The 14,789-nt window shown below is 41.5% G+C and overlaps 1 protein-coding gene across 1 annotated transcript in view; it reads right to left on the bottom strand.

The window, feature by feature from the left end:
- Positions 1 to 14,789, bottom strand: part of LOC126455611 (uncharacterized) — a 43,060-nt gene that overhangs the window by 27,280 nt on the left and 991 nt on the right. The gene's annotated exons all lie outside the window — the stretch shown is intronic.

The following is a 14,789-nucleotide window of genomic DNA, read 5'->3' as shown; positions in this document are numbered from 1 at the left end:
CCAGCAATGGTCATTGTTGTGCCGGACTCAGAAACGAAACTTTTTACTACTCCTGCTTAAGATATCCGACCTGTCACCCCACGGCTCTTACACGCAGGTCATGAACGCGCCCGCTACACTTGCAACGCATCTGCTGGGGTAAGACCTTCTCTCTCCATTACGCTTAAGCATCAGTCATAGAAGTATTTAGTTTGACTTATAGTGTGTTGTAACAATTTTTGTATTAGCTTTATATTGTTGCTTCAGTACTTATGCAGAACTGCACGTTCACATTTCGGGATATCTACCAGTAACAGTGGTATTGCGTTAGAAGACGTTTTTCTTTCTAGTTTGCAATGATCTGTATTCTACCATGTGTTAGCAGTGTTATTTGCAGAGCAAGATTCTTCAAGCACGAGTACTGTTCAGCCATATCTAGATCTACATCTGCATCTACATGGATACTCTGCAAATCACATTTAAGCACCTGCCAGAGGATTCATCGAACAACCTTCACCATTTCTATCATTTCAATCTCGTATAGCGCGCGGAAAGAACGAACACCTATATCTTTCCGTACGATCTCCGATTTCCCTTATTTTATCTTGGTGATCGTTTCTCCCTATGTAAGTCGGCGCCAACAAAATATTTTCGCATTTGGAGGAGAAAGTTGGTGATTGAAATTTCGTGAGAAGATCCCTCCGCAACGAAATACGCCTTTGTTTCAATGATGTCCATCCCAAATCCTGTACCATTTCAGGGACATTTGTAGCACCGAAAATGCAGGATGCATGGCACCTGCTGACGATATTTAATTTTTTTTAATTGTATGTAAATATCTGTAATTTAAATGCTTCTTTTAATAAGTAGCGACATTGCTTCACTGTATGTGTACATTTAGGTAGAAGTCTGTTGACGTTTCATTGTATTTATCTGTGTTTTACTGTGAAACTTATAAGTTCTGGGAAAAAGCCAAAGGAATTATTATTTGCATCGACTAGCAACGATAATAGCAGTGCTTGTGCGCTGTGAAATCTTTGGGTAGGGAGTTGTTCCGCAGAGCGCGTAGAGAGAGGAGACGGGTTCCAGCGCTTGTAGTGTGCGGAAATGTGGTGTTAACGCTCTCGCAGTAGAATATACCATTTCGGCGGCATCATGTACACGCGTCGGCCAGATGTCTAGAGCAGGAGTATGGACAGTGGACGGGCGGAAGAGGCTGTATTAATTACGATTGCCCATTCCTATAATTAACCATGGCTCCACAATATGCTACCGTCTTCAACGACAGCAGCAGTTCCAGCAACACAGTTTCGTCGTCGGCTCCGAGTTTCGTCGTATGCACAGCACTGAAGTAAGACTGTTCATTGTTAGAAAGTATTAACGGCTAACCCAGCAGCACAACTGAATGTGATTTGATAGATATTATTTATTTAAACAATCAGTTAAACTCAGGGCGATTGTGTCCTCATTGCCCCCAGACATTGTTGCCAAGCAGGATCCTTGTTCCTTTTGTTTTCCTAATATACTAACTGAGTGACATAAGTAACAAACTGAATACTTACAGCCAGTTTATTAATGAATAATTTCTCTTTTGAGAATTTTAGCCCCAGTCTATTTCAATTAACTGTTGTACAACAGACGCTTCAGTATATGACTAAAGTAAAGCTTTTTCATTTTTCAAGCTTGAGAATCAATCACTGGAAAAAATCAAAATCTAAAGAAATGCATAAATTAAGAGTGCAGAAGTTTTATTTATTTTACATATGGCTGTTTGGTTTGGTACGTATTCTAGTATTTAATTCTGTTCAAGTCAGTTAAAAAAGCTCAGTTGTTCATACAATAATATCAAATACTATTTGCAAAATAAGTAATGGCAAAGAAACAAAGTGCTTGCTTTTTTTCTAAATTTCTCTGCTGACGTTGTGCTGAGGTCACCGAAAGTCATTGTTCATGTAATGAAGTTCAGTACTAACATATAGTTTAACTGCATATTTTCAAATCACTACTCGATTGCCTTTTTCAAAATAACGTAACAGTGACTTCTCAGTTTTCTTTATCATTACATAGTCACTTAAAATTAGTAAAAAAACAAAAGAACCGTGGCAACCTTTAGCTGCCACGTCAGTGTTGAATAATACATATTTTTCTTTCCCATCATCTTGTACAGGATTTTGGATGTAAATTGCCCTAGTGCGCTGGCGACTGTTAATTACTGCCTTTTCGTTCATTAGTGTAACTTTTGGATTCATGATCAGTGGTACCCCTTTCTGTCCAGTGTTGTTCGCGCGTGAATGCACAAAATAACTTTCATTTTCCAAATTATAGTCCTGTTCGGTTTAATTACTTTCATTTTCAATATACTTTCCATCAGAAGGGTCGGTTGTACACTTTCCTCCTACTTATCGGTTTCACTTCTTCGGGAAAGATAGCCTTATACAATTATAAAAAAAAGTCCATTAGGCATACACGCGATCCACGATCATATTTTATATCGCAAGCAGGATAGGCCGATTAGTAAGAGGGTGGTTACGCACTCTCTCCCATATTTTGTGGTAATTGAAAACGTGCTGCCTTCTTTAAACTTTTTCGATGTACTCCGTCAGTCCTATCTGGTGAGGGCCTCACACTGCACAGCATTATTCCAAAAGAGGAAGGACGAGAGTAGTGTAGGCAGTCTCATTAGTATATCTGTTACATTTTCTAAGTGTCCTGCCAATAAAACGTATTCTTTCGTTAGCCTTCCCCACAACATTTTTTATCTGTTCCTTCCAATTTATGTTGTTCATCACTGTAATTTCTAGGTATTTACTTGAATTTACGGTCTTTAATTCACTACGGCCTTAAATTCAGTACCTGCCGTAGAGTTGATTAATAACTTCTGTTCCCTCATTCATCTCCTTTTTGTGAATTTCCGTCTCAAATAAAATACGTATACATGCAGACTGAATCGACAAACGGAAATTTGCAACAGTTCTCCTGTTCAACAGGTAGGTGCACTAACCACTACGCCACCCAGGCACAGTGGTTTCGCACAACTGCGCGGACTACCTTAGCACGCCTCCTTCCTCAATCAAAATTCTCATTCACCCCTCAGCCCACTTGGTATTGTCCTTGAACTACAGGGTGTTTCAAAAATGACCGGTATATTTGAAACGGCAATAAAAACTAAACGAGCAGCGATAGAAATACACCGTTTGTTGCAATATGCTTGGGACAACAGTACATTTTCAGGCAGACAAACTTTCGAAATTACAGTAGTTACAATTTTCAACAACAGATGGCGCTGCGGTCTGGGAAACTCTATAGTACGATATTTTCCACATATCCACCATGCGTAGCAATAATATGGCGTAGTCTCTGAATGAAATTACCCGAAACCTTTGACAACGTGTCTGGCGGAATGGCTTCACATGCAGATGAGATGTACTGCTTCAGCTGTTCAATTGTTTCTGGATTCTGGCGGTACACCTGGTCTTTCAAGTATCCCCACAGAAAGAAGTCACAGGGGTTCATGTCTGGCGAATAGGGAGGCCAATCCACGCTGCCTCCTGTATGTTTCGGATAGCCCAAAGCAATCACACGATCATCGAAATATTCATTCAGGAAATTAAAGACGTCGGCCGTGCGATGTGGCCGGGCACCATCTTGCATATACCACTAGGAGTTCGCAGTGTCGTCTAAGGCAGTTTGTACCGCCACAAATTCACGAATAATTTCCAGATAGCGTGATGCAGTAATTGTTTCGGATCTGAAAAATGGGCCAATGATTCCTTTGGAAGAAATGGCGGCCCAGACCAGTACTTTTTGAGGATGCAGGGACGATGGGACTGCAACATGGGGCCTTTCGGTTCCCCATACGCGCCAGTTCTGTTTATTGACGAAGCCGTCCAGGTAAAAATAAGCTTCGTCAGTAAACGAAATGCTGCCCACATGCATATCGCCGTCATCAATCCTGTGCACTATATCGTTAGCGAATGTCTCTCGTGCAGCAATGGTAGCGGCGCTGAGGGGTTGCCGCGTTTGAATTTTGTATGGATAGAGGTGTACCCCCCCATGAACCACGGACCTTGCCGTTGGTGGGGAGGCTTGCGTGCCTCAGCGATACAGATAGCCGTACCGTAGGTGCAACCACAACGGAGGGGTATATGTTGAGAGGCCAGACAAACGTGTGGTTCCTGAAGAGGGGCAGCAGCCTTTTCAGTAGTTGCAAGGGCAACAGTCTGGATGATTGACTGATCTGGCCTTGTAACAATAACCAAAACGGCCTTGCTGTGCTGGTACTGCGAACGGCTGAAAGCAAGGGGAAACTACAGCCGTAATTTTTCCCGAGGGCATGCAGCTTTACTGTATGATTACATGATGATGGCGTCCTCTTGGGTAAAATATTCCGGAGGTAAAATAGTCCCCCATTCGGATCTCCGGGCGGGGACTACTCAAGAGGATGTCGTTATCAGGAGAAAGAAAACTGGCGTTCTACGGATCGGAGCGTGGAATGTCAGATCCCTTAATCGGGCAGGTAGGTTAGAAAATTTAAAAAGGGAAATGGATAGGTTGAAGTTAGATATAGTGGGAATTAGTGAAGTTCGGTGGCAGGAGGAACAAGACTTCTGGTCAGGTGACTACAGGGTTATAAACACAAAATCAAATAGGGGTAATGCAGGAGTAGGTTTAATAATGAATAGGAAAATAGGAATGCGGGTAAGCTACTACAAACAGCATAGTGAACGCATCATTGTGGCCAAGACAGATACGAAGCCCACGCCTACTACAGTAGTACAAGTTTATATGCCAACTAGCTCTGCAGATGACGAAGAAATTGAAGAAATGTATGATGAAATAAAAGAAATTATTCAGATTGTGAAGGGAGACGAAAATTTAATAGTCATGGGTGACTGGAATTCGAGTGTAGGAAAAGGGAGAGAAGGAAACATAGTAGGTGAATATGGATTGGGGGACAGAAATAAAAGAGGAAGCCGCCTGGTCGAATTTTGCACAGAGCACAACATAATCATAACTAACACTTGGTTTAAGAATCATGAAAGAAGGTTGTATACACGGAAGAACCCTGGAGATACTAAAAGGTATCAGATAGATTATATAATGGTAAGACAGAGATTTAGGAACCAGGTTTTAAATTGTAAGACATTTCCAGGGGCAGATGTGGACTCTGACCACAATCTATTGGTTATGACCTGTAGATTAAAACTCAAGAAACTGCAAAAAGGTGGGAATTTAAGGAGATGGGACCTGGGTAAACTAAAAGAACCAGAGGTTGTACAGAGATTCAGGGAGAGCATAAGGGAGCAATTGACAGGAATGGGGGAAAAAAATACAGTAGAAGAAGAATGGGTAGCTTTGAGGGATGAAGTAGTGAAGGCAGCAGAGGATCAAGTAGGTAAAAAGACGAGGGCTAGTAGAAATCCTTGGGTAACAGAAGAAATATTGAATTTAATTGATGAAAGGAGAAAATATAAAAATGCAGTAAGTGAAACAGGCAAAAAGGAATACAAACGTCTCAAAAATGAGATCGACAGGAAGTGCAAAATGGCTAAGCAGGGATGGCTAGAGGACAAATGTAAGGATGTAGAGGCCTATCTCACTAGGGGTAAGATAGATACCGCCTACAGGAAAATTAAAGAGACCTTTGGAGATAAGAGAACGACTTGTATGAATATCAAGAGCTCAGATGGAAACCCAGTTCTAAGCAAAGAAGGGAAAGCAGAAAGGTGGAAGGAGTATATAGAGGGTCTATACAAGGGCGATGTACTTGAGGACAATATTATGGAAATGGAAGAGGATGTAGATGAAGATGAAATGGGAGATATGATACTGCGTGAAGAGTTTGACAGAGCACTGAAAGACCTGAGTCGAAACAAGGCCCCCGGAGTAGACAATATTCCATTGGAACTACTGACGGCCGTGGGAGAGCCAGTCCTGACAAAACTCTACCATCTGGTGAGCAAGATGTATGAAACAGGCGAAATACCCTCAGACTTCAAGAAGAATATAATAATTCCAATCCCAAAGAAAGCAGGTGTTGACAGATGTGAAAATTACCGAACTATCAGCTTAATAAGTCACAGCTGCAAAATACTAACACGAATTCTTTACAGACGAATGGAAAAACTAGTAGAAGCCAACCTCGGGGAAGATCAGTTTGGATTCCGTAGAAACACTGGAACACGTGAGGCAATACTGACCTTACGACTTATCTTAGAAGAAAGATTAAGGAAAGGCAAACCTACGTTTCTAGCATTTGTAGACTTAGAGAAAGCTTTTGACAATGTTGACTGGAATACTCTCTTTCAAATTCTAAAGGTGGCAGGGGTAAAATACAGGGAGCGAAAGGCTATTTACAATTTGTACAGAAACCAGATGGCAGTTATAAGAGTCGAGGGACATGAAAGGGAAGCAGTGGTTGGGAAGGGAGTAAGACAGGGTTGTAGCCTCTCCCCGATGTTGTTCAATCTGTATATTGAGCAAGCAGTAAAGGAAACAAAAGAAAAATTCGGAGTAGGTATTAAAATTCATGGAGAAGAAATAAAAACTTTGAGGTTCGCCGATGACATTGTAATTTTGTCAGAGACAGCAAAGGACTTGAAAGAGCAGTTGAATGGAATGGACAGTGTCTTGAAAGGAGGATATAAGATGAACATCAACAAAAGCAAAACAAGGATAATGGAATGTAGTCGAATTAAGTCGGGTGATGCTGAGGGAATTAGATTAGGAAATGAGGCACTTAAAGTAGTTAAGGAGTTTTGCTATTTGGGGAGCAAAATAACTGATGATGGTCGAAGTAGAGAGGATATAAAATGTAGGCTGGCAATGGCAAGGAAAGCGTTTCTGAAGAAGAGAAATTTGTTAACATTGAGTATAGATTTAAGTGTCAGGAAGTCATTTCTGAAAGTATTCGTATGGAGTGTAGCCATGTATGGAAGTGAAACATGGACGATAAATAGTTTGGACAAGAAGAGAGTAGAAGCTTTCGAAATGTGGTGCTACAGAAGAATGCTGAAGATTAGATGGGTAGATCACATAACTAATGAGGAAGTATTGAATAGGATTGGGGAGAAGAGAAGTTTGTGGCACAATTTGACCAGAAGAAGGGATCGGTTGGTAGGACATGTTCTGAGGCATCAAGGGATCACCAATTTAGTATTGGAGGGCAGCGTGGAGGGTAAAAATCGTAGAGGGAGACCAAGAGATGAATACACTAAGCAGATTCAGAAGGATGTAGGTTGCAGTAGGTACTGGGAGATGAAGAAGCTTGCACATAATAGAGTAGCATGGAGAGCTGCATCAAACCAGTCTCAGGACTGAAGACCACAACAACAACAACAACAGAGGTGTAAACTCTGGCGCATGAGACGATACGTGGACGTTGGCGTCATTTGGACCACAGCTGCAACACAGCGAACGGAAACCCGAGGCCGCTGTTGGATCACCTGCTGCACTAGCTGCGCGTTGCCCTCTGTGGTTGCCGTACGCGGTCGCCCTACCTTTCCAGCACGTTCATCCGTCACGTTCCCAGTCCGTTGAAATTTTTCAAACAGATCCTTTATTGTATCGCTTTTCGGTCCTTTGGTTACATTAAACCTCCGTTGAAAACTTCGTCTTGTTGCAACAACACTGTGTTCTAGGCGGTGGAATTCCAACACCAGAAAAAACCTCTGTTCTAAGGAATAAACCATGTTGTCTACAGCACACTTGCACGTTGTGAACAGCACACGCTTACAGCATAAAGATGACGTACAGAATGGCGCACCCACAGACTGCGTTGTCTTCTATATCTTTCACATCACTTGCAGCGCCATCTGTTGTTGAAAATTGTAACTACTGTAATTTCGAAAGTTTGTCCGCCTGAAAATGTACTGTTGTCCCAAGCATATTGCAACAAATGGTGTAATTCTATCGCTGCTCGTTTAGTTTTTATTGCCGTTTCAAATATACCGGTCATTTTTTAAACACCCTGTAGAAGTACAAATATATTGGAATGGCACCTCGGCAGTGAACGAAAAGGGGGGATGCTGCCTGGAACCTAGGCATAGGTGCTTTTAATCAAATGAAACTATTTTATTCCAGAGACCTTTTCAAGTCTCAATAAAAGAAGAAATGAAAATTTGTACCGGAATTCGAACCCAGGTATTCTGCTCACTAGGCAGATGCGCTAACCACTAGGTGACGTGCAGTTGGGCATCATTACTGTGCCAGGGTGGCGTAGCGGTTGGTGCATCTGCCTAATAGTGAGTAGTAGACCGGATTTCGAATCCTGACCTTTGTACAAATTTTTATTCGTCCCTTCTAGTATGCACATGCACGTTGTTTCAGGAGTGACAGTCAATATTTCACCGTAGCGTGGAATCGCATTAGTTCGAGGTGAGAACTAACTGTAACGCCCCCGGATTCTGCAGTATTCAAGTTGGCATCTCAAGATTTTGAATCGACAATTTGTTTGTTTACGCATGCGCAACTACTTCCCTTTTCCCCCTCCGTGCACTGTGCCGTATCGGCGCCACAATTAATCATAAAGCGTGAAGGCACCATGGACAGAGGTTACATCAATGAAGAGTATGTTGACATGCACTTCTTGTATGATAAAGCGAATAGCAGTGCCCTTGAGTCTCCATGATTGCATGGAGAAGCTTTTCCTCTCCGCCGGCTGCCCTTCAGGCGCACATTTTGCTGGTTACATCAGCGCCTTAAAGAAACCAAGAATTTCGCACACCATGTACGAGAAGGTCGACCCCCATCCATAGCAGCCGGTGCTGAGGAAAGTATGTTACGCATTGTACACGAACGTCCGAGTATTTCAACAAGGAGGATTTATACCCAAGAGCGTCTCCTGAGTCATAGCAGTGTGTGGCGGTACTCTATCCATATCATCTCCAGCGAGCGCAAGCCCTCAAAAACGCGGAATTCCCGCCGAGAGAAAATTTCTGCCAATGGATGCAGTAACAGTGTACCCAGAATCCCCTGTTCGCAAGCAGTATTCTGTTCACGGATGAGGCTCGATTTACCCATGACAGCACTCTTAACTACCATAACTGTCACATTTGGGCCGATGTCAATCCTAACGCAATGCAAGTATCATGACATCAGAAGCGTTATTCGTTGAACCTCTGGGCAGGACTACTCGAAGACCACATAATTGGACCATATTTGCTACGACAGAGACTAACCGGACAGCAGTACATTCGGTTTCTGCGGACTGTACTTCCTGATGTACATGACGATGTTCCACTGAACCGACCTCTAAACACGTCGTTCATGCATGACGGTGCTGCAGCACATTCTCTTTTACGAGTGTGCCGGCGTCTAGCTCGGACGTATGGTCAACATGGGATAGATAGAGGAGGGCCTGACCCATAGCCTCCAACGTCTTTGGATTTAAATCCCAGGGAGTTCTGTATGTGGGATCATGTCAAAAGTCTGGTCTACGCCACCGAGGTCAACTCTCTTGAGAAATTACGTTTGCGGATTGAAGCAGCCTTCCAGCATTTACAGAATTCCCAAGGACTGTCTGAGAGAAGTCGCAACTCAGTTAAGATACGAGTTCAATGTGGCATTCAGACGCATGGACAAGATTTCGAACACCTATTTTAACGTTCAGATATTCCAAGTATTCGTAGACACCGACGAACCGCAACGGAAAACGTGTTGTATCTGGACAACAGTTCATTTGTGAACACATGTTTATTGGAGCTTTTTAGCAACTTTTGGCTTGTACTTTCCATGTGTCAATTGAACTCCCTGTATACGTCACAGATGTTTGAGACTTGAAAACGTCTCAAGAACCATACAGTTTCATTTGATCAAATAAAATAGCTTTCTTTTAATGATCTGAAATCTCCAATCGGTAGACTTCACCTGTAATTAGGTTACTCTGTCCCTATTCTCGCGTACCATAAATTTGGTGTATCTTTTACCTGTGCAATATTGTGTGCAAAGATATTTTCTAGTCTCGGTTTACTGTGGAAGATGGAGACTTCCTTGCTGCTCCATGCCAACCGACCGACTGGTCACACACCGCCCAGCCGGAAACTATATCCGCCGCACCAAAGATAGTACAGCAGTACTAGTATCGATACACGCTGCTGCTGCCACTCATGGAGAGGACAGCAATATTATCGCGATAACTGCAGAAGAAATAAAACCATAATACGGCAACTATAGTTTAACCCAAGACAAGCATGACTCGAGCCAGCCACGGCTCATGTCTTTTACTGAAATCTCCCCTTCATTGGGATTGGTGGGATCTTTCATACTCATTTTCCTTATAATTCTTGAAATTATTATTATTGGTGTTAAACTCCAAGTTTTGTTTGAAAAATCATTCTGCTTCCGATACCAACCGTCAGCGTTGTAATGACTGATAATTTGTTTTTAACCTTTTCATATGTACACACCCATATATATTCTTAGCTGAAGTTTTTATGCATTGTATTTGTTTTAGTTTTTATGGGCTAGACTGGAAGCATATTTTCCTTGCTCACCGAATATCTAGTCAATGTTAGTTTTGCGCGTTTCATAGCACTTTGACCTGGTTATTGAACACACATACGTTCATCATTTCCGCCAGTTTATTGCAGTCATGCGGTTTCTTAAAATTATTGTTTTTTAAGCCTTGTTTGTGTTAGGTCCGTCTCAAGTGGAGTGATTTCCGAGACCACTAGCTATCATTCGGAATACAGCCTTTCCTCTTAGCCCTTACATTAATGAACATCCTTCTGGGTTGCTTTTCCCATAGTTTCATGCCGGCCGGTGTGGCCGTGCGGTTCTAGGCGCTTCAGTCTGGAACCGCGTGACCGCTACGGTCGCAGGTTCGAATCCTGCCTCGGGCATGGATGTGTGTGATGTCCTTAGGTTAGTTAGGTTTACGTAGTTCTAAGTTCTATGGGACTGATGACCACAGATGTTAAGTCCCATAGTGCTCAGAGCCGAGCCCATAGTTTCATTGGAGGTCGCACTGTGTGTTCTGAGTGTATGAATCTCGTTTGCTTTGAATGCGTCTGATCATGGGTATGAGTTCACTTCCCCATTCCTTTAGAATACGTATGTTGTACTAAATGTAATCTGTGTATGTCGATTATTGGCACAGGTGCCAAATTTGTGTAACAGATTTTAAGCGCTTATCAGATCCAAGAGAGAACTATTATTTCCCAAAATCCCAACATAAAGAAACAAATAACTGTATTTCTGTAGCTCACGTAATTAATAAGGGCTAATGATATAATACATTTGCATTATAGAGAGTTCAGTCGATGATCATTAGCCTCAAAGCTCTACCAAATCCAGGACTTGTCACTTTTGTATTTGTAGCACATCATGGGAAAATTAATTATATTCAGTTATCTGTTCTGGCTTAGCAATATTGTGATACTGCTGGTCTCCACATTGTTCCTAGTTACCTGCTCCCTTTGTGCAAGCGTTTTCTGTTTCGCGATCGTTTTCCATTATAACGGACTGGATTCATTACACCGTTGCCCTACAGAAGACAGCAGGTCTTTCTTGTTCTTCTATCACTTTTCTTTTAACAAATATCGAAACTCAAGCCTCTTTTCACCCTGTGATTCTCCCACGTTTATGAAACAGTACAAAGAGCAAGAGTGAGAGAGACTTAAAGTGTTTCTTCTTGTTTTTTGTTCGCAACGTATCACTACACTATAATTCTGAAATAACATGAGGAGCGTACTTGTAATTTTTTATCACTGTTGGGTATGTCATTGTCTCAGTGTGAGACTTAAAAATATTAGAAGTGTCTCAGATATTTTTATCATTGTTTATCATTCATCATTATCGTTGTTTACTTCCTTTGTACAGGAACACATGACACAAACTGCACTGATTAGTCTATATGCATGCTCGAAAAATTTATTTGTGCAAGATCATTTGCTATTTTCATGAACTACTTATTCTTCAGAAAATCTCAGACTGATTATTTGAATCGACAGTGACCTGGGGCAAGATGTGTCATTTTTTTTTCTCAAAACCATTGTGACTGTATGTCAGTTTAAATTTCGCAGAAGTGAGTTATCTATGAAAACACTATGGTCAGCCTCTTCTAACTATACCACACAATGAAACTGACCCCTTTTTATTTTTCTTCTATATTGTATTTAGCGATAATGGTTGTATTTAGTATTGCACACTTTTATTTAATTCTGATTGTTCTTCTTGTTGCATTTCTAAAGGGAGATATTGTGTTCACCCTTCATGATTAATATTCGTTGCTTGCGACAGGTTTTCGGAGAAATATTTCTGTCTGCCTTTCTGTTACAAAGACTCAAATTACACATTTCTTCTGCAGAGGTGTAACTCCCGTTTCATCAATGCCTCAGCAGCCTGCTCAATAGACATGCCCTTTACAGAAGACGGGCTTCCCAGTGTTAGTAAAATAACGGGTACATATTTGGCATCCCACACGCATGTCGCTTGGGAAAGCTACCTTGGTGACGCGCTTGCCCTTCGTGAATGTCGGAGAATTTTCAGACAGTGTGTCACAGTAATTTCCTGTTTACCGCACCTTGTCTTTTTCCAGTAGCTGGGGAGGAAAAGATTCTCTAAGAATAGACTCATACTACCAACTCTGAAGTAGACCAAAGTGTTGGCAACAGTGCCGGCCGCGGTGGCCGTGCGGTTCTGGCGCTGCAGTCCGGACCCGCGGGACTGCTACGGTCGCAGGTTCGAATCCTGCCTCGGGCATGGATGTGTGTGATGTCCTTACGTTAGTTAGGTTTAAGTAGTTCTAAGTTCTAGGGAACTGATGACCTAAGATGTTGAGTCCCATAGTGCTCAGAGCCATTTGAACCATTTTTTGTTGGCAACAATAACAGGGATCAGAAATGAAATTTTTACTGCTACAGCTAAAGATACCTTATATGTCTCCTGACAGTCACTTGACTCGTTGTACACACACGCAGATCACGAACACGGTCACAACACTGTCACATTTTGGCAGCTACCTATAGGAGGATCTGCACTTGGTAGCAGCGCACATACTCTGGTTCACAGTCTGAAAACTTATGTGACAGGATTCTACGTCCAACTAAATGAAAAGTCAAACAGTTGACTTATAGTTTCAAGTCACTGATTTCCTATGATGACAACTATGTCTCAAGCTGCTTAAATGTTTCTAACAGGCAAGGGAAACGTGCGTTTGCGATCATGAAAAAGAACATTAAATGTTACGTTTTCTACTAGTCTTTACGCAAGTGATTATTACAAATCCTATAGCAGTTTACTGGCAATCATCTAAGCAGTTCTGAAGTATAGTAAAGGTACACGAAATATTAATTACCTTCCCAAAACATACAGTGGCAATAAATTCACATATACTTAAAGCGTTTTACTCGAATTCAGACACTGCTTACAACCCGCAGATGACTTCACACTGTGTTGCTTAAGGAACATTCTATTGCAACGTAACGGTTTCTAGTGAATCTAATTATCACAATATAATCAGAACAGTATATAGCAAGACGTGAATAATACGCTTCTGAAGAGGATTTCTGTTTATGGTTCAAATGGCTCTGAGCACTATGGGACAACTTCTGAGGTTATCAGTCCCCTAGAACTTAGAACTACTTAAATCTAACTAACCTAAGGACATCACACACATCCATGCCCGAGGCAGGATTCGAACCTGCGACCGTAGCGGTCGCGCGGTTCCAGACTGTAGTGCCTAGAACCGCTCAGCCACCCCGACCGGCTTCTGTTTGTGCAAAACTGATATTTTGTGTAACATGTGCTCACTATCGTAATATTACCTTTATATATATATATATATATATATATATATATATATATATATATATATTAAACTTATAAATTAGAAGCGTAGACAGAGCAGGGTGGTGTGAGCCAATCCTGATTTGTCACAACTTGCAGCATATCTTCTGAAAAAAGAACTCCTCTCCCCATTAGTCTTAAGTATCAAAGGTAGAAATATTTATTCTATAATTTGTTGCAACAATTTTCATTTCAGGATATTGTTTCCCTACATCGTTGCTTCAGTACATTTGCAGAACTGCGCATTGTCATTGTAAGAGTTTCATTTGGTCAGAAGTCGGGTGTTGTCTGGTTTGCAATCATTCGTGTTCCATCAAGTATTATTAATCAAACATGGAGAGTAGGATTCTTCAAGTACAGTTTACCTGCTCAGCTCAGTATCTGTCACACAGTTGGTTAATGACACCTACTCCCTCATTCATTTCCTTCTTTATGAATTTCCGCTTCAAATAAAGTAAATTTTCTGCAGTGATTTGGAATCTCTAGTAGGCAAGCTTCTCCTAAAAGTAGGCTATTATGTCCCTATTCTCGTGTATCACAGGAATCCCTGCTCTTTTTACGCGTGCCTTAGTGTGTTCGGTGGTATTTGCGAGACTCGAATCTAGCCGTCCACGTTGGCACTGATTGCAGTTGTATGTTCGTTGCTTTCCGAATATTTATTCGTTTCAGAACAATAATTTCGAGCTTGTAATATATTAAGAGCATCTGGACGAGGTCAAGTTCTAAAAAGAATGATTTGTAACGAATGTACAATTCGGCATTGAAAATTATAACGTGAAGTGCATTAGTTATACTTTCGGGAAATGCATCCACTTATCCCAGAATCAGCTTTAGCAGATGAAATAAGTGTGTGTTTGAAGCAGTCATCTCTTTTTGACCAGACTGAAGAAAGCCAGTTAAGAACAAAATATGAGAGTCGAATTTTCCAATGATGAAGCGCGATATTTTGTCTAAAAACACAAACTAATGAAGCGCTCACCCATTTGATCGTGTAATTGGAAAAATTGAACATAAAAACACAC

This window comes from Schistocerca serialis, chromosome 2 (genome assembly GCF_023864345.2).
Source record: "Schistocerca serialis cubense isolate TAMUIC-IGC-003099 chromosome 2, iqSchSeri2.2, whole genome shotgun sequence".
NCBI lineage: Eukaryota > Metazoa > Arthropoda > Insecta > Orthoptera > Acrididae > Schistocerca > Schistocerca serialis.
The sequence above is the reverse complement of the archived record's forward strand: the minus strand, read 5'-3'. Positions and strand labels throughout refer to the sequence as shown.